The 26,905-nt window shown below is 43.2% G+C and overlaps 1 protein-coding gene across 17 annotated transcripts in view; it reads right to left on the reverse strand.

The window, feature by feature from the left end:
- SGMS1 (sphingomyelin synthase 1) overlaps window positions 1–26,905 on the reverse strand; it is a 106,313-nt gene that overhangs the window by 33,866 nt on the left and 45,542 nt on the right. For 9 of the 17 annotated variants that reach the window (XM_075505455.1, XM_075505453.1, XM_075505446.1 and 6 more), the window contains one exon: window positions 2,888–3,195. The exons of 4 other annotated variants lie outside the window; for them this stretch is intronic. The gene's annotated coding sequence lies outside the window, so the exon portion shown is untranslated. Of the gene's footprint in view, window positions 1–2,887; window positions 3,196–14,354; window positions 14,417–25,720; window positions 25,837–26,905 lie in introns of all 17 variants that reach the window. 4 more of the 17 variants (XM_075505451.1, XM_075505457.1, XM_075505459.1 and 1 more) reach the window with 2 other exon arrangements.

Here is a 26,905-nt window from a genome sequence, read left to right on the forward strand (position 1 = left end):
TTTTGAACTTTTGCAGGCAGATGGAAACCCGAGGACACAGCACAGGCTGTGCAAAGCGTTGAGCCCTGTGGAACAGCATGAAACAGGCTTTTGGGTTTGGGGGTTTTTTTAAAGTGAGGTCCAGGTTTCTGAGCTGTGCTCTCAAAGCTCTTATTAGGACCAGGCATCTCCAGTGAGAAAACTGAAAATCTCCTTGTAGGACCAGGCAGACATTTGGCATAAGACAGCCGGACTGAGACCTCCGCACCTAACACACACACAGCTTAGGGAGGGCAAGGCACGACTCCAATGCTGATTCAGGGAGCTTAAGAGTTTAGCCTGAAGTTTTGAGTCACGCTCTTGAATGTGGGCAACTAGAATAGCTTAAGCCCTTCTTGAGCTAAGCCCTTTTCCTCTTGTTCAAACAACAGCTGCAAATGAGGCTACTTTTGCTATTCTCCATATAATGTGTTTTCATATGCTACGTATTTTCTAGACTTTAAGTTACTTGCACAAAATAGGCTTATTGCAAACGGGATCGATCAAAACCTAAAGCAAATGCAGACAGGACTCTAAAGATTATAAGTATCAAATGCCCCAGAGAAATCCGTTTCTTACATGCCTACAGACACAAAAGTCAGCCAAAACAGAAGTCTGGTGTGGATTTAAGCCCTGCAAGACCCACAACAAATCTTCCCAGCTCAAGCAGATTCAAACCACAGGATCCCAGGAAAGAAAGCTGTTGAGCAAAACAGCCCATCACACATAAACCCATTTTAAATTAAGTTTCATTAAAGAGTTACAGTATTTACAGGTAGATAGGTGGCAGAAACTGATGCGATTCAGCAATTGCCCGTGCTGCTGCTGTGGCCAGGGGAGAGAAATCCCACCATGAACACAATGGGCCCTATCCACATGCAGCACAGGTGGTAGGTAGGTCTAAGAACCTGTTCCCCACTACACATGCCAGCAACAGCCCAGAAAAGCACACTGCTCTTGTCGGTTTGTGGATAACCATGCATCTTAGTCGCCATTTTCTGCAAAAGTCTTCCTGGCCTTGAGTTACTTCAATGAAGAGTTGAAACACTGATTCCCCCCCACCCAAAACTGCTTCAGAGCCCAAGTTTCTTGCTCACGTGAAATAAAAGCATTATCTACCTACGGTTCCTCCAGCACGACAGCAATGCACGAGCTGATCCCACCAAGCAGCATGGCATGCTGTGTTCTCCCCCTCTGCCTTAGTTGCAGCTGCTCTCTTAGGAAAGCGAGCAGCTGCATGGGGAGGAGGTCCTCTCCCATGCTTAATCCACTGGACTACATCACTTTATTAACTAGTACAGAAAGCACAACAGCCACACACACTGACGCACGAAACCGAGATCTGCAGGTAACTTCACTTCTTACCTCCTGAGGGAGTTTCAGGGGTGAGAAACCTCTTTAGCAGCATTTACAAGTGCTGGGACCATGTGTTAATGATTTATCTGACAGTACTGTAAGCAGCATTTGATAAGAGCATGTTCTGTTATGGTCTGCCTTCCTGCTTTCGTCTGCATAACCAAATCAACTCACAAATGAAGTAGGCATGGTATTACTTGACAGGACAGGAAAAAATTAATGCTCCTGTAAGCTTGCTTACCCCATCCTGCTTTAAAAAAACAACCACTTTTTTTTTTTAATATCTATACACACATGCACATATATATGTACACACAGACTAAAAACCAATGACTGGAGTAGCTCTTCTGTGTGTATACATATTTGTGTATACACAAATATATATATATACACACACACACAGACATGAGCTACTGCAGGCACAGGATTTTTAGTTTCTTCCCCAAAAGTCAAGTAAAAAAAATTGTTCAACTCATCGCTATAAATCTATTAGAAAGCTTCCACATTAAAGCATGCAGTTCAAAAGAGGTTTAGAACAAGAAGAAAAGGCGTCTATGCCAGAAACGCAAAAATAGGATCACATACCGTGGAAAGACTCAGCTGCATAGCTAAGACACAGCTTACGGATAAAGTTATATTCCTCTTTCTGAAGCGCATTCAGCTCACCAAGAGGATTTCTGTGGTTTCCCCATGATTCACTGTGTTCCTCTATACACCCAGGGGCACCCTCCTCTACAACCAAAACATTCACATTTTTGGGCGGTGGGTGACACCATGACACACACGGAGCAGCACAGTCTCATGGCAGTGCCTCTTCCTACATACAGCTGCTAAAAGAACTCACATAAAGTCTAAAATACATTCTTGCCCTTACTGTTTCGTATAAACACTCACTGCAATTGCCCTGGGGATATTTGGCAGCAATTAAGGAGGCGGTATGGGGTGGGGAGAGGTGCCCAGGACGGCAAAAGGGACAGCAGCTTCTCCCTGACTTTTAGTTCGTGCAAGCAAGCGCTGTTGCCACGCCACATAACTCTGATTACCTTGTACCAGTGTGCTGCAAACAAAACCTCCAAACCTAGAAACCACAGAGAGACTCCACCGTGCCTCAATGTGTGGCCACAGTGAGAGATGAACTCGTTTGATGGAAACACACTGGACCCTGGACACAATTCAGGGGGACAAGATAGGGGTACTCACCAGCCGGATAACTGCTGCCCCAGTTGCTGGCAGCCTGGCTGGCTTTTATTTGGGGAAAAAAAAAAAAACACCAAAAAACCCCCCCAAAAAAACCAAAACAACAAACCAACAACCAACAAACGAGACTAACCACAAGCTTGAGTGCCACCTTAAAAAAAAAAATTTTTTAAAAAGTCCCCAAAAGCCATTTTTTAGATCTTATTGTATCCAAGTCCTTCTGCTCGCTTCCAAAACACAGCCCCTGGCCCTTCACCAGCAGTCAAACACGCCTTTTAACTAAAACAGGATCATCCAGAGCCGGAGAGCTACTCACTCATGGAAATCAGGTGGCAGATAGCAGCAGCCAACTTTTCCTCTTCCCAGCTGCCAGCCAGATGCGACGCTTATGGCAAGAGGAGAGGGAGACAGCAGCAAGGCCTCTGCAAGCTGAAACGTTTTACGATCCCTCCGCCGCTTCAGCAGAGCAGCTCCCAGACCCGAGGATCTCGCTGGCGTCTCCTTCACGAGCCGAACTTCCTTCAAATTAAAAGTTGCCTTTCAACTTCCCCATGCCAGCAGCGTTGCGCCGGGCTTCACCAGCACTCCTCTCCCCTCTGCTCACCAGCCCTGTGCGGGAAGCGCCTGGAAAGGAAAAGCACAAGAGGTGAGTGGTGCACCCGTGCTGTCTCGCCGCGCTGAGTGCGTCAGCAGTGGGTGAGAGGAGGAGACGGAGGAGGAGGAGAAACAGGAGTGCCAGCCTGGCCGGAGGGCTGCAGTTTCCTACAGCAGCCGGTGTAACACTGTGGGTTTTACCAGCAAAATAACAGCTAAAGCAGGGGGGAAAAAAAATATTGTATAAATTCAGGTCTGTTGATTCTTAATGTGTACAAGTAACCGAAAGCAAAGCCTTGCATTAGTATTACTTTTGAAAGCCTCAAGATGACACTGTGAAGCTGAAAGAGTCAGTGCTGGGAGGAAGCATTCATTTCTCCAATATATATAAATACCAGATGTTAAGTCCTACCCTAACAAAACAAAACAAAAAAAAAAAAAAACACCAACAAAAAAAAACCCCACACACAACAAAAAAAGTCATATTTCACCATGCTAAAACCATGCAAAACAACAAAATCCCCAACCTTTCAATGAAGTTTTTGGCTACATGCCACTGCTGCCACCAGCAGTAGAGTCCCTGGGTAGGCAGCATCACTGATCCCCAAGGGCACGCATTCAGCCTTTATCCCAAAAGACACACCAAGGACTGGAAACACATAGGACCAAGGCAGCTAGCACCTCCTGCACACAAATATAGTGGGTGGCAAAGATGAGCAGGAAAGGAAGGTGTGAAGCACCCCTAGTGAGCACGAGAGGGAGTGGAGGACATCTGCTAGCCACTCGCCATGGGACAGCAGGGAGATCCATGTAATTGAGTACAAAACCATAATACAAAGCAGACTGAAGCCACATGTTGGAAAGACTGATGGGATGAGCAGCACCGGCAGAGTGTTTTCCAGCAGTTTACATGAGAGCAAGGACTCCACGCAGTCCACTGGCCACTGTAAGCAAAAGAGATACTGCCCAGGAATGAAGTCAGAGGCGTATGAAGTGGCCTGCTTCCTATTTCATCATGGATGAAATAATGTGGGGAAAAAAAAATACACACCAGCATTAACAAATAGCAGCATCAGGTATTCCACCTCAGGAGAGGGAGCCTGTTGCCAGGAATACCAATGAATCTGCAGAGCCCCATCGAAGAAATACAGGGTAGAAAAAGTATTTTCAGAAGCCACACACAGAAATCCCTCCATACTAATCTTGTCATACAGAAAATAAGTATTTTTAAGGAGTAGTTGGTTTGGGTTTTTTTAATAGATACATGCCCCTGGGCATGGCTCACCAATCCTTGTTCCTAAAACATGTAGACAGCTAGGTATCAAATGCAACAATGTGTTCATGATCAGCTCTTCCAGGAAGTCCAGAAGCCAAAAAAGTCCACGCGTTTGTCACTAACCTTCAAGTACTGCCGAGGAGAGGGGTGGGGAGAAGGTTTTGATGAAGAACTCTGAACATCAAGTTGTATGTCTGCAAGTGCCAATTAAAGGAGAATACAGCAAGCATCTTGTGTCAGTGAGCCCAGCCAATTCCCCTGCCTTTAATTAATTTTAAAAAGTATTTTGTCTTAAAGATCAACAAAAAAAGCACTTAGCTTAAATGGTCCAACTGGTCCCTTTCTCAAATAGCTTTTTCCATAATTTAAGAATTAAAAAACACATAGGCTCATTCTCCTTTTCCTGCAGATCATCATTAACATGGGAGCTGGCAGACCCCAGCTCAAGTGAACTAACCATCAGATTCCTATTTTCATAAGGGAAATTAAAACAATTTTCTCCCTCTCTTTTTCTCCCTCTCTTTTTAGGAAGGATTTTAACAGTTAAGCTGTACCTCCAGCAGGCCGGAGAGTCAAGTCCAAGTCAGTCCATTTTATTTTAAATCTGAGGAGAGATGAGAAGTGTGGATTAGCCACTAGTGAGCTCCCTATGCCTTTTTTCCAGCAGTCTTTTAGTAATTGAGCTCCGTAATACTCAACAGATGCATCTGCCCAACCTCGCCCCTTTCTAGGAGGGATTCTGGTGTAGAACTGGTAATTACTCAGTACCTAAAGATTTCTTAGGTGTAATTCAATCAATACCAATTCTGTAAATTCCTCCCACTGAGCATATATATGAGGAATCAAAGGATTAACTAGAAGACACACTACAGGCCATGGATTCCTTGTTATGTAGATGACACCCATGTCTACTTTGGGCCAATACACACCTCATGGGACAGCAGAATTCACCTGGTGATGACAGAGGCAAACTTAATAACTCACTTCTGACAATAAATGCGTTCATATTTGAGGAAAAACATTCTTTTATTACTCCAGCAGATCTTACCTTTGCAATTTTTTCCCTCAGTGATCCACGACTGTATGGGTTCAGTGACTCAAGGCACAAAATGAAGCCAGCCCTGTTTTCCCATGAGTGAGGTGGGGCCAGAAGGGAGAAGAGACAACAGTTTGACGAGTATTACAGGTAATTAAAAGCAAGCTTTGGGAACACCTTTTCAACATGTTTAATCATTATGCATTTAAATATTGCATGTGTCCAGACAGACACAACTTAACAACCTGGTAAAGCCCTAAACAAATAAAAGAAACATACTTAATGAACTTTTCCAAAGTACTTGCAAAGGATTTTTTTTTTTCTCCTACACACTTTGGCCAGGACATATTTAGCCTAAGGGCTAAAATGGAGGACAGCCTGAACTGATTACATCATTTTCTTTCTATAGGACTGAATATCTGGGGATACTGCTCTGAGTTAAGTGGCTGTTGCTCTGCTTCATCTCCACCTTCCCACATTGTGCTTCAATATGAGGATGACGATCACCATAAAAATGCCTGAAGAAGAGAGACAGCCACCGAGTGTTAACCTGTTTGCTTCTTTCCTGATCAGGACATGAGCTATGTGACACAACACTAGATTTGAGGTTAACTGCTGGCCCTTAAGACGAGTAGCTACTACTGAGCTTCAGTGCTAACGTTTCTTGGTAATACAAGCACCACATGCACTGGCAAGAGAGCATCCTTCCAAAAGCCTTGCTGGGGAAAGGTCTTCCTTGCCTTAACAGCTTAAATCTGCCTAAACATCAAAAAAAGTCGGAGTAAGCAGATTATACTGAGTCACCTTTTCCCTTGCCCATCAGTAAAGAAACTATATATTAGCAGATGAAATCCAGCACTGAAGGTGAGAAATAAAGTCTAATCCAAGTAAAAAAACCCTACTTGTTCATACCACCAAGCAAACTCAACCCCAAGGCTCAAGCACTGCAACGAAGATGAAGAAAAATAGCAATGTCATTACCTCCAACTGAGCTGCGGGCATGGCCGAGAAACAAAAAGCATGAAGATGTAAAACTGTTTTGATGTAAAAAGAGGAACAAAGCCTGAGTCAGAGATAAGAAGAAATAAATAAAAGTTTAAAAGCAACTGATACACACGGAGTAGCCTCACCTTCTCCCATCTCTGGAGACATCATAAACTAGGCCACAATTTTTAACATGATGCATTTCTCTCTCCTTAAGTTAGTAAGCAGCTCTCCTTCCAATGCAAGGCTTTAACGAAGGAACTACACACTTACCTTTTCAGGAAGCATTTTTACAGGACCCAGCAGGGAGGCATGTGGCTTGCTGGCTACCAAGGACCGCTACCAGTGCAAAAGCGGGTATGACTTCAAAGACTGATTACTGATTTCTAGAATCAACACCTACCAGAGAGGATATGTTCATATTGCTTCACCTGAGCAATATAAATCCGTACATCCACCACACGTATCCCAAAAACCTTTTAAGCATTTGTTTTTCGTCTTTTTCCTTCACGTAACCTGACTCTGGTCACTGATACATCAGAAAAAATGTGCTACAAGGAGCGTTAAAAAGCTACTCTGACCTCCGTTTGCTTCAAAGCACTTTAAAACACAGCGTTCAACAACAGCTCAAGGACAAGTTTTTTAAAATTATTTGAAATATATAGCCCATTCTCTACAGAGCGAAGCTATTTGGTCTTAACTACAATGTGACTACCTGCTCATTTGAAATGAAACATTAGCTATTGCACTGAATCATTGTTTGCTACAAGCATCAAACCCTCTACTTAGCACTTAGAATCACAATATGCTGAACAACCCATGCCACTCTAAAATTGCTGCTTATTACTCTTTCAGTACTTTCACCCCCCAAAACAAGTGACCTAGTTTATAGCAAACTCACTGTTCAATCTGTAATGCAGATCTCTCCAGAGATGCTGTGAATGCAACAAATCCTGTAGCTTATTATTTATATCAAGCTTATTATTTCTTCCAGCTCCAAGCTGGTTTTTTTTAACCACTTTTCTTAAGCTGAAATGTCTTTGTAAAGAAAACACAAAGTCGAGAACATTGCTAAGTTTCGAACAGCTTTGGCACAGACCTTTCAGTACATCTGCTTTATGATCCAGAAATGAAGCACTTTTTATTAAAGATGTAAAAATGCTCATCGCTAAAACAAACCTCTTCTGGCCATCGCTGCTCCACCCTGTCTTCTGAGGGTTCTCAACCAGCAAATGTGTATATTCCTGTTTTATAAAACACATGATTTTAAACAGGCCAGTAGCTACCAAAAAAAAAAAAAAAAAAAAAAAAAGGCAGCACAGTGGACACCCCCCCAACCTATCATCTTTCCTATTGAGAAATAACCTGAAACTTTATTATTACATATGTAATAATAATACTTATTATTATTACATCTGTATTACAGCATTAACAGCCATTACAACTTACATGCAAGGCTGTTAAGAAGAGACAGTTGCTTTTGAAACTGAAGAAGTACCATTAAGTTTACCTTAATGGGGTTCTGATATATACTAGAGCATTAAAAGGTTAACTTTAAAATCTATAAAGTATTTATTAAAATAACTTCCAGAAATGCCAGGTTAAGTGTTTAGGTGTATCAAACACAAATGGTGGTTCTGGAGTACTGATGTACTCGTCAGCTCCAGTCATTAAGTTGCCAGAGAGGAATGCTGTGTCATACAATGTGTGACTCATGGAGTAATGTCCAGAGGAAACCACACTTCTCTTTCTTTTCCTATAAAAAGCTCAACCTGCTTTTAAGTTGAACTGAGTTACCTGAATAAAAATCTTTCCTCCAACAAAGCAGCTAATTTCAGCATCGCTTGCTTGAGCATGTGTGCAAGAATGAAGGTGTATTGTAAATCGCTTGCAAAGAGGATGATCACGCAACCTGCCAGCAAACCAGTGTCTTCTGGGAACTCAGCTGAAAACATCCCCTGCTCCTCCTTCAGAAGCTAACTAAGAAATATGTTGTGTTGTTGTATTTGAACACGGGTTTGTACTTTGACCTCGCATAGGTTTTGCAACCTCCCGATGCTTTGGCTGGCTGACCTGTTCCTGGGCAGCTCCCAGTTCACTCCCCTTCTGCATCTGACCCCACGCACAGTCATCACAGGACTCCACCATGTTGCAACAGCTCTGAGGGATCACACACACACACCCCGTGCATCCCTGTGCGCTTGCTGTGACTGAAAGCTGTAAAAAGGATGGCAGAAACACCAGTGGTATCCCCACATATCCTGGAGGTCCGCCAGGACACACCTTGATGAAGCAAGCCTCCACACCACTCATGTTGTGCCAGCCACTCAAGCAGCTTAAATCTCTGGAGTTCTCATCTAACTGGCGTCATCTTTGTAAACGGATAAAATCAGTCCTTTTGCTTGTCATGTGTGCTGCCCTGGGCTGCAGGGTGCATATATCCTTCTGCTGTTCCTGGTTAAATGCCACGGTTGCCCTTTAGATCATCAGAGAAACACACAGATTTTCTCAGTGGCAGCTCTGCCATTAGAAGGTGGGATTGCTCTGCGGAGTCTAATGCCCAGCACCTCTCCAGAGGTGAAAGTAGAGAAAAACAGGGTGGCACACTGTGTTACTGCAATTCACTTTCATACAGGAGATGTGCAATCAGATACCCAGTTCAAAGCAAGCATTTAATACCACTGTGGTCACATTTTAACCTAGAGGAGTGAAGCTTCCCATAAAAGACAAAATAGAAACAAGACACCCTTTTCAAATTCACTGTCTCAATCAGAAGGACATTTTTCACATGGCAGGGTGTTACTCACACGTGACTGCATCTAGCTATAGTGCTCCCAACTTGTGAAGTACCACTCCTCTTATCCACTTCTTTTTTCCTCCAAGAAGTCTCATTATCCAGGTGTGTCAAAATCCTCTGGCTAAATAAGTCAGTGCCTAAGAACATCAATTTGGTTGTATTTCTTCCAAACCCCAAATTTCAACCCAAAGGCCTCTGTTTACAGGCAGGCAACAGATTGTTTCCTCACCAAATACTGTAATGGGACACCAACTGGTAGCACCATTGATTTTTCCATCAAAGAGTTAATTCCTTTGACACTTGCCCCACATCTTGATACAGCTCTGCTGGTTTTGTATACCAGTAGTTTGGCACGTATCAGGTGTCCTGGCTTCTTTAAAGCCTTTGACAGATCAAGTTGGCCTTACCCAGAAACATGGCATATAATGATGGATGCCAGCTGCTGCCGTTATCCAAGGAGCAATCAAGAACCTTTCAGGAAAATACCGTCGCTTGTTTTAAGTATGGCTGGCTTGATATAGCAAGTCACTAATTTATTATGCATAAACGGAGCCAAAATGTCCACACTTGGGCTTATGTAGAGCACTGCAAGGCAAATGCTTTTCCTTTCAGAAAAAAAAAAGGAGTTTATACTGAATGCACATTTCATTAACACACGGTACCGCCTGCTTGTAGGCCTGCCCAGCAATCCCCATGTTAAAACAGTGAGGTTTGAAGTTGTACTAATGCTGATCTCTATGCCAAGGAGGGGCAGAGACATGAGAGACTTGGCTATTTCCTCCGATTTCCTCTATTCTTCAGCAGCAGCACTGCACCCTTCTGCAAATACCAACTTCATGCTCTGCTGATGCTATCTCTTGCTCTTCAAAAGAATTTCTTATTAACCTGAAAGACCTAAAAGGAGCCAACACTTTCCAGTACAAGCATCTTAAAAAAAAAAAAAAAAAAAAAAAAAAAAACAAACCAACAACCCACCAAAAAAAAACCAAACAAAAAAACCCCACAGCCAAAAAAACAAAGCAAGAGTTAATACATGATCATGTTTCGTGCTAGAGGTCAACAAGAGGTCAACAACAGGGCTCCCGGGCATGGAGGGGGCTTTTTCCTGTTAAAGATAAACTAACCCAGTCTCCACATCCTGAGTATTTGTTTGCACACCATAAGAGCCACACAGAATACAAACCAGAGAGAAATCCAACTCCTTAATTTGCAATATATTTTTGTGGCACCTCAACGGGATGGTTAATTATGCTGAACACATGACCTTCACCTGCTGTTCATGCAATGAGCATCTTCTCTCGTACATAGGTAACAGACCCAGAACGATGTATACCCCACTCAAAGACTCTGAAGATGAAACACAAACCAGTTACCGATTAATCACTGTCTCCAGCTCCCTTTTTTCCCTGCGTAACTGAAAGTAAATATTCACAGGTTAAACAGTACTGACTCAGACATACGCGCCTATCCAATACCTTACTCATTAATAAGCCTGATGTGGATTAATACTGCAAATTAGGGCTTCAAATATCCACTTCCTCTATCCCAAGGGCAAAGGGAACAACACAACAGAAACGGTAAGGAACTATTTGTGAGGACCGCAGAGCATTGTGTTCCCAATATCCTGTGTCGGTGCAGCCAGTGTTATCGCTGCTTTACACATGGGTAAGCCATGCAATCCCATCATCACAACACACATCCTCTTCTTGCGACTTCCACTCGCAGCACACAGTGAGTGCCACAAGTTTACCTGGGTTCAAAGGACGACCAGATGAATCCAGAGCAGTAAAGAAAAAGAAATGACACTCAGGAAGCCTGAGCCATTAATCACTAAAGACTCGAAGGGCTTATAGGGGAAGTGTGTTTATATGCCCCCTTATGCTCCTCCCAAAAAAGAGGGAACATACAGCAATGCCACCACAGGCACAGGCTGGTTTTGGTATAACTCAAAATCTAACTGTACTTATACCTCTACCAATGATCAAAAGGTGATAAAAATGTTTCCAGTCCCTATTTTCAGGCTCTGGCCTGTTAGACCTTGTTTTTCTAACCTTGACCTCTGTGATGCATATGAGAAACAAGAAAGAGTGAAGACCAAAGTGCTCGCTGCTTCGCAAAGGCTTTGTGCTCCAGGCCCGGAAGGCTTGGCTGTCCCACAAGGCAAGTCTATAACACTTTCTACGGGAAGCATCACTTGTGCTGCAGAAGCAAAGGGTATGATCACAGGATGCAAAATATGACAAGGTACAAACATGGAAAATATTAGAGATTCTGTTACATCAAAAATTATGAAACACCAGCGCTACCTTCTACTTCAATCTACTTGTTTAAAGATGGGACCTTTGATTCATTTATGGGTTTTCCCTTTGGTGCACACACTTACAGACTGGGCAGTCATTCCTTCTAGTCCAATTTATTCCTATAGGAAGTAGAAGCATCAGTTCCGTGTAAGCATTAAAAATGACAGCCTGGTCCTTCCACCAGGACCATTAAAACTCTGCTTCCTAGCACACATATCCCCCAAAAAATTCAGCACTTACTGAAATCCCAATTCATTATATTTCTTACATGTACACTTCCCTACAAGTACCTGAACTTGTGTCTTTGACTACAATGCTGAGCACTAACTTGAACAGGGACCTGAAGGAACTTCACCCTGCCCTCACCAAAGCCAAGTCTCAGCAGCTTTGACCACAAAAGGCATCATGCACCACAGGCAGAAGATGAAGCCTGTATTTTCCGGCACATTTTGAGTTCTGCTTAAGTGTAGCATCCATCCACATCAGATGAAGCTCAATGTGTATCAATTTCTAAACATCTTAGGAAGTGACGTACTTTAGAAGGATGAACATGCATAGATTTGATTTGCAAGTGAGTAGCAGATTTCGTTTCAACTCACTTCGTATTGATATGGTTAGTTTTAATGACCAAGGCTATGTCCACAGACTATATATAGCCTTATTAAAGAAACTACTAGGAGTTCTCTCAATACTAAAAAAACCTAAGAGTATATTTATGCTGTAAATATACTACACTGCAGCATACACAGAGCAACAATTGCTAAATCAAGCCATGGCCAAATACCTTTCCCCTGGCATTCATCAATTTATCGTGGCTTGCATTTACTGTGTTCACACTTGCGTTTCTGTTCTTGGCACCAGTCACAATGGAAAGGCTACGTACATCTTTCCAAAACCCACACAAGAGACCATCATGCCGTTCTGAACTCAGTATTGATCCTGCAAGTCCCCGTATGATGAAAGAACAGACGAGGGGAATCCTTGTGCTTGATACCCCTGCTCTCAGTTATTCCTGGTGGATTATCCAAAGCCAGAAATAACTGGAGCTGTTTCTGCGTGAACTAGGTGGGGTCAAACTGTGGATACCACCATCCTTCCTGTGCTCTCAGAAACCTGAGTCAAAGGAACTGCCCATTTCTTTTTAAAGATCATTCTTAACTACTCCTGAAGGATGACATTACTTGGATATTATCGTGCTGCACGCTACGATTTCCTAGAGTAAGAATGTAGTCTAACAGTGTAGTCTAACAGGAGCTGGTGGAAGGCCAAGGCTTATGTAAAACTGATAAGGAGGATTCAGGCTGGAAAGCGGAATGTCTAAACAAGAATTACTGTCCTTGGGAGAGAAGCACATCCTGAAGAAATATGTAAGCTAATTAAAATGTTTTGGGAACCATCTGAAACAACTAGTAGAAGCGTGATAAGAAGCACCCTCACGTGAACTATCCTCATTATAATACTAAAAGTCACACTCCTCGAGCTGGAGACCCCAGCTCAAGCAGAAACCCCTCACCTTTGAGCGTGCACAGAGTATTAAAGTAGCACTGTAGCTTTAAGTTGAAATAAGAGAAATGTAGACCAATAGAAAACCGCTTTGTGTAATTACTTATGCATATGCATAACTGGACTGTATAAATACTGTACCTGTATGACCAAACTTGGTGCTAGCTTTGTGGACCTACCACCTAGCACTCATCTCTGTGCAGGCATGAAATAAAAATACCTCTGCCCTGTGTGTATACTGGCGTCTCGGACACCGGGTAAACGACCTCACACTTGTGGGATAACAAGAAGAGATTAGTTTCTTCCCCAGCCACACCAAAGAGGACTAATCCAGAACAATATTTCCACAGACCTTCCACTGACTATTAAACATTGTATTTCGCAAAAGTCACTGCCAGAGGTTTTACCCCTGCTATTACAGTTCACAAAAATGCAATTCTGTAAGGAGTTTAAAAGATGTAATAGGGAGTACAAAAGAGTAAAGGTAAATAGTTGAGCTTTCTAAAGAGGTGGACTTGCCCTGTTCATTTATGCAGTGCTGTTAGATTTGCTTGGTGACTGGCATTTCTGCAAAAATACAGTGCTCAAACATGCTCAGCTTCACTGTGCGTTTACAAACCTCAAGCCTTGAAGTGTTACTTTCTGTGTCTTCTACAGCTCACAAGTAGCAAAAAGCAGCAAATGCAGCTTCAGACCTCAGAAAACCCGTACTTACACCAGAAGTAAACAGCCTTATTTTGCAAACTATCCTACTAGCACAATATAGACTATTCAGTCTATACCTTTTTAGCATTTTCATCCAAATTTATTATTCCAGCTTTAGACTGAGCACAATAAAAGTGGAATAGTCTTGGAAGGTTTTTGAGAAGCCAGAGCTCTGAATTGTTTAGAAAGCCAAAGACAGTTGAAATTCAGTTTTACTATAATGAAATCACTTTCATAGTGCAATAACAGTATCTGGGGGGAAGAAAAGAAAAAGCCTCTCTGTACCACCTATGCAAATCGCTGCAATTTTAAGTTTGCTGCAGCACCTCTCAAACGGGTGTGAGGGGGCACAAGCAATCCCAGAGCACTGATGCTCTGCATGCAAGCAGCTGATGAGAAAGTCTTGCTGGATGATTAAAGAACCATTGTCCTCAGACCTAAAGGCTTTCATCAACTTGTTTCACAGGTCCTTTCTAAAATACTGCCCCAGTGTTTAAGACCTCCACCCCCCAATACAATCCCATAATTAAAAGTTCACGGTTCCATGGGGGTGTTTGTTACTGGATTAAACAAAAAAAGGCCATTTACCTTCACAGGCTTCCTGTCCTTCCCCAGTCAATCTTCTATCACTCTTGAGGCCACACTTCTCACTAAGAGGAGAAGAAAGGAACACTTCACCTTACACATTTCGGTTTGTCTCAGATGGTTGGAGAGATTTCTTCCAAAACAAACACTCCTGCAATGTCACAGGGGGTGTGTGTGTGTGTGTGTGTGTATATATATATATATATATATATTTATATTTATATTGTTATTTGTATTTCTTTCTCCTGTATTTCTTTCTCCTTCTCTGGTGTGTGACATGGTGGGATGTGACACACACCAGAGAAGGAGAAAGAAATACAGCCCTTCTGTAGATATTCAGTTACATTAGGAAAGATGTAAGTAGGGGAGAATATGAGACAGAAACAAAGTCTTTGCTTTTCTAAAGCTACATGCAAAACGTTGACTCAGACACCAAAGCCAGGTTGAATGATCCAAGATAAATATTGCATCCATCCAATAACAGGGAGTTTCTCACATATTCCTGGCTTTTGCCAGAAAATATGCTGTTTCCGCTCGGGAAAGACTGCCATCCTGGCAGTTCACACACACCTTTGCATGTCCAACTAAAATTCAGGAAAGCCACCCTCACTCGCACACCCAAATTGTGTGTACGCAGATATGGAAGTGCCTGCGGGGCATTAAGGGGAAAGCTCTTATACCATTTCTGGGAACTAGGCACCCTTGGGTGCCTCTCTGTAGTGCCCGTACATGACTGCACACAGCACGGGGAATGGGCAGGAGTTCCGCCTGCACTTGCAGGGCTATAGTCTCTGTTATCCCACCATGTCTCCACAATCAATCACACAACTGGATGAGCATCTGGATGCACATAGGCTCTTTAGGAAGGCCAGGACAGGTATTCATGGGGGACTTTTACCACCTTGATATCTGCTGGAAGGACAACACAGCATGGCAGAAGCAATTGAGGAGGTTTCTGGAGTGCACTGATGAAAATGACATTTTCCTAACACAGGTGATCAAGGAGCCAACAAGGAGAGGTGCTCTGCTGGACCTCATACTTACAAACAAGAAAGAACTGGTCAGGGATGTGAAGGTCAGGGCAGCCTTGGCTGCAGTGACCATGAGATGGTGGATTTAGGGACCCCGAGAGGAGGGAGCTTGGAAAAAAGCTGTATCACAGCCCTGGACTTCAGGAGAACAGAATTCAGCATCTTCAGGGATGTGCTTGAAGAATCCCGTGCAATACAGCCTTGGAGAGAAGAGGGGTCCAGAAGAGCTGGTTGATATTAAAGGGTCACCTCCTCCAAGCTGAAGAATGGTCCATCCCAACAAGCAGGTAATCAAGCTGAGGTGGCAGGAGGCCTACACAGAGGAGCAAGGAGCTCCTGACTAAACCCAAGTGCAAACGAAGTGCAGCAGCAGGGACAGGTGGCCCAGGAGGAATCCAGGAACATTGTCTGAACACGCAGGGATGGGGCTAAGAGAGCCAAAGACCATCTGGAGTTGAAACTGGTGAGGGATGTGAAGGGCAACTGTAAGACAGGAATCACAGGCCCTTGAGACTACAGGGGAAGTTCAGAGCAAGGAAGACTTACCCTTGGTGGAAGAGGATCAGGTTAGGGAACAGTAAACAGACTGGGCATACACCTCTCCATGGGACTGGACGGGATAGACCCATGAGTGCTGAGGGAACTGGCTGATGTCATTGTGAGGCCACACTCGATTATCTTTGAATAGTCATGGTGTCACCTTGAATTGTGTATATATGAGTACGCATTTTAGAATATTTTAGTATATGAGTATGTATTTTAGAATAAAATAGAAATAGTAATAGAAATAGTATAACAGTTATTAGTAGTTAAGAAGGGATCACAGTTAGAATAGAAATTAGCATACTAGAGTGTGAGAATCAGAGACAGTTAGGAATAGAAACTAGCATACGAGACTGTGAGAATTGTAGAATCTTCAAGGTAATAGATAATGCCTAAGTTAGATAAGAGGGTATGGGCACTGAATATTTTACTAACAAGCATATGTTTGTCCTAAAAGAATGCGAAGCTGTAACCCTTCAAAGACCAATAACGGGAACATCCTCTTTCCAGGAGAGTTGTAAAGATAAAGGGACACCACAACAACCATGAAAACAACAGGAATAACAGTAACTAGGGGAAAGGTAAAGGTGGCAGGGGGAGATCGTGACCACCGACCCAATTGGGGGATGAAAGGACTACCTCCCCTCCCCGCCCCCCCCCCCCCCCCCCCCCGCTCCTTGTGAGCATGCGCAGTGAATTAAAATCATACTGTGACTTTAAATCGAAGCTGAGAAAATACGGACCAATGGAAGAAGAGGATGATTAGTTAGTCTAGTTATTATGTATTAGATAGGCGTGGTGTGTTAACTTTTACATATAAATACTGAAAAAGAATTGCAATAGGGGTGCTTGATTTGTGGAAATATTCCACCTTGCACCCTGCGCAGAATAAAGCAATTAGCTCTCTAAACATACTCTGTGTGTTTCAGGAGTTATTTTACAGCAAGGCAACAATGGCAACTGGGAGAGGTTCCTGAAGACTGGAGGAAAGCAAATGTCACCCCTGTCTTCAACAAGGGTGAGGAAATGGATCTGGGGAATGACAGGCCAGTCAGCCTCACTTCATCCCTGGAAAAGAGCAGCTAATTTTGGAAACCATTTCCAGTCACATGAAGGACGAGAAGGTGATCAGGAATAGTCAGCATGGATTTATGAAGGGGAAAAAATCACACTTCACCAGCCTGACCTCCTCCTACGATGAAACAACTGGCTTGGTGGATGAGGGGAGTGCAGAGGATGTTATCTGCTTTGACTTTAGTAAGACTTTCAACACTGTCTCTTACAACTTCCTCAAGCTGGCAAAGTATGGACTAGACAAGTGGGCAGGGAGGTGCACTGAAAACTGGCTGAATAGCCAGGTGCAGAGGGTTGTGATCAGTGGCACAAAGTCCCATTGGAGGCCAGACACTAGTGATCCACCCATGGGTTGATACAAGAGCCAACATTGTATAACCTCTTCATTAATGACCTGGATGATGTGCAGAGTGTACCCTCAGCAAGTTTGCTCATGACACAAAACTAGGAGGAGTGGCCAATACACCAAACGGTCGCATTGCCACTTGGATGAACCTGTCAGGCTGGAACAAAAGGGCAGACAGGAACTGCATGGTGTTCAAATAAAGAAAAGGCAAAGTCCTTCACCTGAGAAAGAATGACCCCAAGCACCACTACAGACTGCAGGCTGACAGACTGGAAAGCAGCTTTGCAAAGAAGGACCTGTGGTTCTGGATGACAACAAGGTATCATGAGCCAGCAATGCACCCTCACCGCAAAGGCAGCCACCAGCATCCTGGGTTGCATTAGGAGTGTTGCTAGCAGGTCAAGGGAGGTGATGCTTCCCCTCTACCTTTAGCACTGGTGAGACCATACCTGGAGTGCTGGGTCCAGTTCTGGGCCCCTCAGTGCAAGAGAGACATGGACAAACTGGAGACAGTCCAGCAAAAGGCCACTAAGATGACTAAGGGACTGGAGCATCTCTCCTATGAGGAAAGGCTGAGAGAGCTGGGACTATTCAACTGGGAGAAGAGAAGGCTCAGGGGGGATTTTAATCAATGTATACAAATGCCAGAAGGGAGGGTGCAAAGAGGAAGGAGCCAGGCTCTTCTCAGTGGTGCCCAGTGACAGGACAAGATGGCACAAACTGATACACATCAGACCATAAGAAAAAAACTGCTTTACTGTGCAGGTGGTTGAACACTGCACCAGTTTGTCCAGAGAGGTTTTGGAGCCTCCATCCTTGGAGATACTCAAAACCTGACTGGACATGGTCCTCGGCAACCAGCTCTAGGTGACGCTGCTTGACAAGGGCTAGTGGGACAAAATGACCTCCAGAGGTCCCCACCAACTTCAACCAGCCTGTGATTCTGTGATCATTTTGCCAATTAATTTGTGCACCCAAGGTATCATTTATGATAAACACAAGTATTCAGAAGAAGCATCTCAGTCCTGTCTATGGTACCACCCATGGCAGAAACTCAGAATGTCACTGTGTTGACAGATCACACACCAGCTCAGCAGGAGACAACTAACATATGCCATATCTCACTCTTGAGGTTGAGATTCAGTTTCCAGAACTTGATAGCTCGCCTTTGCTATGGTTTGGCTCAAACACTGCTTTCTCAATGTGACACAGGGGTCAGAAACTGGGAACATTAACAGACCTGTCAGGAGGTGTTTCATCATTTCATCAGACTGCCTGGTATCATCAGATTCCTTAAATCTCTCTTACAGTCTCTGTCTCCCTCAAGTTCCCACACACCCCCTTTTTTTTTTTTTTTGGTTAAAAATCACCTTTTTGATGAATGCTTTAAAAAAAAAAAAAAACCAAACAACCTCAGCTCCCCAAATGCTCTGTATCGGCTCTAAAAACCAGAGGATGATTCTCCTCTTTTATAACAAAGCAAGTAGAGTCAGACATGGATACCCTCTAGGTTTACAAGCTAAAATTTTCATTGACTTGGCAGGTATCTACTTCTTGCTAGTGTAAGAGAACAGAAGTCCTAAAGATTTTTATTTTAAGGCCAAGAGATAAATTAAAGTTGTAATTTCTTTAAATCTCCAACATTCCCTGTTCCCACAGCTGGAGGTAGTCTGGCAAAAAGAGGCCAGTGGGGGTCATCAGTAAGAGAGAGAAGTACAAAGCTGATCCTATCTACTAAGATTTCACCCTAAAAAGAAGTTCAGGAACAGGGAATTCTCCACAGAGAATTCAGGTTTTTGTACAAAAGCTCAAGATAAAACATGTTTCTATCCACCATTAGTGCATTTGTCTTGACTGGTTCTCAGTGTAGCACACCTCCTCCTCCTTTTCCTCTCTTTGCAAAAAGAGCGAGCATGCTGGGGGCTGAGCAGGGAGAAGGAGAGCACAGCTAAGATCTACCATGACAGCTGTCACATTTGTGGCCAGAGCACTTGCGGTCTCTTCCCCCAGCAAAAAAAGACAACGCTACAATTTTTAAACTGACTTGTTTGTTCACAGGGATTTAAAGGCCATCCGCAATTCTGGCTTCTTGCCGTGGGTGTTTTTCAACGTTAGCCTTGTGTTATCAAGTCCAGTGCCGAGACCCACAGAGAGCCCCAAGTTGCAAAGGACTTCTGGGGGTCAGCTAGTCCAGCCCCTGCTCCAAGCTGGGCTAGCTCTGAAGCTAGGTCAAAGGTACATCTTCTGGTAGGGTCTATCACTCTAAGCAATACCATGTTTCATATCAGAGCTAGGGAAGGTTTTTAGGGACTATTCCATTTGTAGCTGCCAAGCTAGATTTTAGTATAATGCAACAGATGCACAAAGAGACAGCCCTGAAAGTATATAAATTCACTTGCACTGATCTCCTGGTCTTAATGAAGGCTTAGATTCTCAGCTCACCTAAAGTTTTGTCTTTAAAAATCCCACAGCTGCGAACATGAAAATTAGACCAGCATTAAACATCAAAGCAACTCATCCTAGTGAGGCTAAGGAGTCAGTTTCTTTACGCTTGCAGCACTCTCAGCAGACAAGAAACTCCATTTATACGGTACTTTTCTCTTGGGCGTTATAAGCTATTGTTTCATTCTGAATTAAAACCAATAAAGCAGAACCAACTAAACACAAATAACTACAGAATCCTCTCTGGACTTGCAAGGGAAAAGAGAGGCTGCTAATTACAGCCTAACTCATCTCCTCACTGCCATAAAAGCATTAGCAACTCTGCCTTTATAATGCGCATCAGCACTGGCATTTCGTTAAATCCGGGATTTTGGTTCTCATGAAAGGAGCTGGAGTGGCAGCACCCCCAAACTCCATCTCCCCTGTGAAAGAGTGAAGACAGGTTGTCCTCCATAACCAAACTACTCTCAGTTACTCTCAGTCAATTAATCTGCTGCATAATCTCACCGTTAGCAGCCACCACCAGTAGGAAGCCATCCAATTTAGGCAATGGAAAGAAGCCTCAGAGAGGGACTGCTATTTATATGTAATACTGCCATGAGCTGCTTTCATGAACAGAAGCATATTTTGTTGCCTGAAGGCTGGTAACACCAAGCCTCTTACATTTGTGTTTCACCTTTTTGATACTCTTGGCACTCTACTTAGGTAAAGAGTAGCTCAGATTATTTCTAAGGACTACTGTGCAGCAGCTTTCAGGGCATTTACTGATTAAAGCAGACACTTGGGTCCAGCCGGAAAGGTTTTGTACATGTTAACCTGCTTGCAAAGCCAGTTGCCTTCCACAGTAATAAATTGGCTCCTCTACAAGAGTCACTTTCAAGCCATGAGACACCAGCAGACTGCATCTGGCATTCAGACACAGCAGCTGCTTTGCAAAACAAACAGGGATACTGGGATGTCCAGCACATTACTGGTTTATTAGATCCACCCATCAAAGCAGCCTGTGCTGTTGCTGCTAGCAAAATAATGAACATTTTGCTTAAGTTTCAGGGGTATCGTGGGTATTGGAGGAAAAAAAACCCAAAACATAGGCACACACACACACACATAGAGAGAGGTATATATGGAAACAGTATAGTAGCCAAGAGGGAGCCAGGACTCCGTCTTGCCGCAAGGAAGCAGATATGTGATATCCAGGCTCCAGCTGAGGCAGCTACAACCTGTCCCTCTACATGTATTTTCTGAGCAGTCCCAAATCAGAAAAGCATAAACTCATGCCCAGGGAACATCCTTATATCAACACTGAGTGCCTGAATAATGAACAACGCAAAACCAACACAGCACAGCCAGCCTTTTCATTACAGACTCACCCAACACAAACCTCGCTATAGTTTTGAATCATTCATCTAGTGACAAAAATAACTGCATTACTTCCTTAAATACACCGTGCAACAGGAGAACATGACTAAGACAGACACAGTAACTTCTTCTCCTGGGTAAGACAGGTTACAGGACTTTCTGTGATCAATGATGTTATAAACTCAAGAAGATTTCGGCAGAAAAGACCTACATTATGTATGAATTGCTTGCAATATCAAGATGTTCACCATAAGCCTCTGTAAGTCACTGCACTGCTTAGCTCCTCTTGCTGTTAAGAGGGTGACTATTTGTTAATACAGAGGAAGACCATATTTGCTACACCACTAAGTAAAGGAAAATTCAAGTTTCCACAGCCATCATGCATCTCTAAAATAAAACAGTAAAAAAAGCGCAAAAGTCTAACAATATCTGCTGTGCTCCCCAGTGCCATGCTGAGGAGCTATGCTTACTCTGTTTGTTTCCAGCATCCAAAAATGGACCATGGTCTTCCAGGGCTTTCAGTGCTAAACGAAAGCTGACTGCAGAAAATTCACTAGTAAATGTTTATTAGGGGTTGCCATTCTAATTTTCATCTCTGTACATTTTTAGGGCCAATAAAAGAAGACAAAAACCCAAGAGACCAAGTAATCCATGTACAGATTCTGTCCTGCCTGGGCTATTTCAAAAGTCATTTGAGTTTCAGGGATTTTTTTTTTTTTTTTTTTTAAATCACTTTTTAACTTCTTGTACTGAAAGCATTAAATTACACCACAATGTCAGACCAGACTGTGCAATAAAGCAAGGCTCTTAGAAAGGAAGGAGACATGGATTCCCATGAGAAATAACAGCTTCCAATACAAATACTTCACCGGTATTATAATCCACAGTGGGAAGCAGAAACCCCAATTTCTTTGCCTTTCCATGTTGAAGGCTGCGGGACTCTAGGTATACAGAGGAGTACCCCACACCAGTACACTCTGTATAAGCTTTTCTGAGTAAGTATCTCCAGGCTCATACGGGCTCCGTCACTCCCTGAAGAGCTCTTTCATCCATCCAAACTCTCCAAAAGTATTCAAAAAGCTTCTCCTCAAGCCTTAATTGCATCTTCATGCATCAAAACCAGATACGCTATTGTGGTTCAACAATAATTTTCCTGTCCAGGCCCCTCATTCCACTCCTACCAGCAGAACAGACCACAAAAATCTTGAGAAGCAACTGCTCAAGCCCTACCCTGTGCAGACCAGACTGGCCAATGTTCATAGCAGCAGCTTCAGGACAGACTCTTTGTGCAGCCGGTATTACCTGCAGATGCTCATCACGGTGATATGTAAGGTCTTACCATGGACTAGAACTAGTCCCAGATCTCCAGGTAGAAGCACAGATGCCTGAAAAGCAAGATGTAAGTCTACTGGACAGCAGATGTGGTGTTCTTTATTTTCCTTCCCATAAAGGTAATTCCTCAGGTGCAACCCAGACACCCCCGGGGTGGGTTTTGGATAGTTACAAGGCCAACAGGAAAAAAAACAAAACCACAAAATTGGCCAATCTCTGGGGCAAGCAGCTGCCTGCAAAGATACGCTTCACTTGCGGATAGTACCATGCTGTTGCCAAAAGGCTTTCCCCAGTAATTCTGACCACGTCAGCATGTACCTTTATTCCTTAGCCCACCGCGTCAAAAAAAAAAAAAGCAGTGAGAAGCAGTATTCCTGGGTCTCACAACTTTGGCACTCTTGGCTGTACTGTAGCCTACAGTCTTCCCTTCTTCCAAATTATCATCAGTCCAAGTAACACGTCCTTAATTTAGCTTCTTTCTCCACCCCTACAAGCTCACCACAGACTGATGGAGTCCCATAAGCTGAATGATGCGACTTTCTATATTTTCTGAAGTCAACAGCCTCTTCAGTTTGAGCCAGATATGCTGCCTGTTATACTAGCTGCTACTTTTTTGTTCTACCTGCTACGTGAACAGGCATTTCCTTGTAAAATAAAAGCTAAATTCCCCTACTGCAAGTCTGCAGGGTGTGCATGAAAGCAAAGAGACGGCAGATGATGCCCGTGCAAGGGCTTGCCTTTCCCCTTGACCTACAGCTCAGGAAAGGGACTGTTCTCTGGGGAAATCATCCCTGCCTGTCTGGGTCCAAAGAAGTCCACTCCTCATCTCACTACTCCAAAAGGTGACCAGCAGCACTCTGCCTCTGTAATCTAGGCACCCTACACCATCTCTTCCCTGGCTACCTTCAAGGCCTTGAACAGTGCACAGGGACAGTACAAGAAGTATGGGAGCCTATGGATCCTTATGGGATCTCTACACAGCCACTTTGTAGCGAGACTCAACTACAGCGACAACACAGACATACTCAGAGGCAGATCTACAGCACCAGACGACAGGATACAGTGGTACCTATGACTTGGACATCTCAAAACCCAAAGGCACTTTGCGCTATTCCCAATTTCACAGCTGCTCCCAGCACCCACAGTGGCACTACCACAGCAAACCATCTCACAAGATGCTAATGCTGGGACTGACAGAGCTGACTGCTCTGCTCTGGGGGTTTCCCTCTGACACAGTATTTCCTAAACAAGGTAAGAGACCATGGCAATTCTCCCCAGAGAGAGGATGTTAGCACAGGCTGAGCACAGCACCTAGAGTCCTCATTTCCTATCTGTGCTGGTGTAAGACCTTGTCTTCCCTCTGTGTCAAGAGCTGTAGCCTAGTTACTGAGCACAGAGTTTGGTTTGTTTTGAGGGTTCTCCCCCTCCCCCTTGTTTTTTTTTTTAACAATAAACCTACAAACCTATAGCTCCAAAAATAAAAAGCTATGGCAGACAAAGACCTTCACAACACAGCAAAAACTTAAGTACATCATCAATACAAAAGCAGTTTCTCACATACTAATTCAAAACCTCAACAGTACCAATGAAGCACAATAATAAAATCTTTAAATGAGCCTAGGTTGTTAGATGCAATGCCTGTTAAAAGTTACCTACACGACAAGTCACAGCTATTTTTGGGGGGGAAAAAAAGTGCCACCTCCTCACAACATTTCAGATTCAGTTCCTCACTTAAATTTAAGATCCCTGTATTAATTGAATTTGCCCACATATCACAGTCCTCCTCTCATCAGCTCCAACTTTTCTAACTAGCGCTGCAACCTCCGGTTTCCTCAGGTGAGCACCTTGTTTCCTTATAACAGGTCTAACACTTTTTAGCAGTGGCCTGTTAGTATTTTGGATAAGATAATATAGAGGAAATAGCTTATTGTTAACCATTTCGAGATAGACTAACAGTCAGCAGTTTAGCATATAAAAGCAATCACAGGCTGATTAAGCATGAGCAGCAGGAAATACTGGAGGTGAAAGGCACAGACGAGTCAGGCTTTCGATGGGAAAGAAGCAGCTTGACTCGGAAGGTAGCTGATGGTTTTTAATCTTATCTAGATGAAGGTATAATCCAATTATTTTATTTACCTATTAAATATTCCACACTTATAATTATTAAAATGGCAAACAACTGATTACAGGGTAGCCGTCCTCTGACATCGAACTCATGTCCACACAAATATTCCCATCTTCAAAGGATGTTAACCCGCCTGCCTCTGAACATAGGTATGATTTTCTGTCCTCAAAGGCAAACTCGCTATTATTTGTTTTAATAATATTTAGTTGTGGACTTTAAACTCCTAACCTTTCTCTTGACACTTGTTTTTGTTTCTAACACAGTCACCGGCTGCATACAGTTCATCTTACATTACAGCAGCTTTCCACATCATACTTGTATTCCACTGCTCTTTATTTCTTCAGCACACTGCAAGCTCAGACCTTTTTCTTTAGCACAATTCCTTCTCCCTTACTGCCACGAAAGCCTGGCCTGTTTGGGAAGGGCTCCTGAACTCTCTCTGCTTCCAACCAGCATTTGCAAGGCCAACACTATCACCCAAATGAGAAAACAAAAAACGCACCAAAAAGCATATAGACTATTTTTTGGTGCTGACTGGGCTAAAAATCTACCACCACCATTTGTTCTACTGAACGAATCCTTAATTGTACCTTTTTTATTAGAAGCCTTTTGTAAATGCAGGAGTTTGCTCAGGAGATATGTTTACAGACATGCACAAATGCACCCTCAAAATAAAATAGTTCTTGCACACACTGTCATCCTCAGAAGGGTATAGCATTTCTTTATGCTGCTAAGTCAAAGCTACTGCAATCAGTAACTAAAAGACAGTGCTTTTTCTGCCTAAGCAATTTATGGTTAAATCATCATAACCTATGCAGAAAATGCAGGGAAAAAAGTCAAGTATGACTTAATAAACTCTTGCGGATTCCTGCTGTAAACAGACTTGCTTTTTTCCTGCAATTACAGAAGAGGGTTTTTTTTCCCCACGGCTTTCAGTTGCCACAAGCAGCCTATTGTTTGGATTTAACCATGCAGCACTCCTGATGCAAACACACAGCTCACGTTAGCACACCAGACTGCACGGAACTAAAAATCGAACAGAAGGCAGTTCAGTCCCATTACAATAAGAACAGTGCTCTGTACTAAATACCTGTTTGGAGCAAACGGAGATACATACCCCGCTTTGGCACAGCTAGAGAAGACAGTGCCCGCGCATACCAGAGAAGTCTTGCAATACTTCCAAATATCCAGGTGCCTGTACGGATGTTGTATATCAGATGACAGCTTAGAAGCCTGTTAAGAGCAAACATCATGCAGATCAATTGCCCCAAATCCAGGAAGCCAAAAATTGCTCAAGACTACGTCTATGCCTCCCCGCACAGAAACACCATGGTCGCATCCTCTCTTACTCAAAAACGGATTCAAAAATCAGTTGGACACACCAAAATGAGTCATCTCTGTGCACTGGTACCTTAACTCCGAAAACTCCTGCTCTGTCCCTCTGCTAAGGGAACTGAAACGCTGTGAGCTCACTCGTAGCTGTGGCAACAGCAGATGCAAATCCTGCCACATTGCAAAACTTCACCACAGTCTCCTCCAGCACGTGAACTACATGCGAGCAAAACCACCCTTTCCGCCACACACATCCAAGAATAAATCGGGTTTCTGAAAGCTGTTCTCTCCCCTAAAGCAAAAATCAAATTGGCAGGGCAAAGTTTAGCCAGACTTACATTGCTTTAGCAGGATTTGTACTAGCTGTGCTTGAAGGCACTTAGAAAAAGGGCACAGAAGTGTTTGGAAACAGCGTGCAAGAAGTTGTTCAAGGTCTCTCGTACAACTGCAAAGACTATACCCACTGTTTAAATTAGGTGAGGAGCTACTGTATTTGCAGCCTCGAGCTTCAGGCTGACCAAATCATACCACTACTGCTTTAATACAATAAAGTTAGCAGTGGATATTTAGGCATAGATGAGAACATGGGTTTAAGTGACACATTTTTTAAAAATAATCAGATTTCTAAAGAATATCAGTATATCTGAATGCAAAGATATGGTCTCCCAAGAGCTCCTCTCAGGAGATATGTCAGGTATTTATAATTGAGATGCAGCCAGTAACTGCATACAACAATCAAAGGTTAAAAAACAACTGATGGAGGGGGAAAAAAAAAGAAAGGAAGAAAAAAAAGAAAAAAAAAGAAAGCATCACCTAACAAGTTCCCAGCAGCAAAGCCTGTATGAACTGTAAGACCTGAATTGCAAATTTAGCTTTGGTGAGAATTTTACCTCTGAGCCCAACAGATGCTTGCAGGATACCTACTCGTAGTTTGCAAAACCTTCTCAGACAAGCTTCAATATTCTGAATG

Source organism: Mycteria americana, chromosome 6, assembly GCF_035582795.1.
Source record: "Mycteria americana isolate JAX WOST 10 ecotype Jacksonville Zoo and Gardens chromosome 6, USCA_MyAme_1.0, whole genome shotgun sequence".
NCBI classification, from domain to species: Eukaryota; Metazoa; Chordata; class Aves; order Ciconiiformes; family Ciconiidae; genus Mycteria; species Mycteria americana.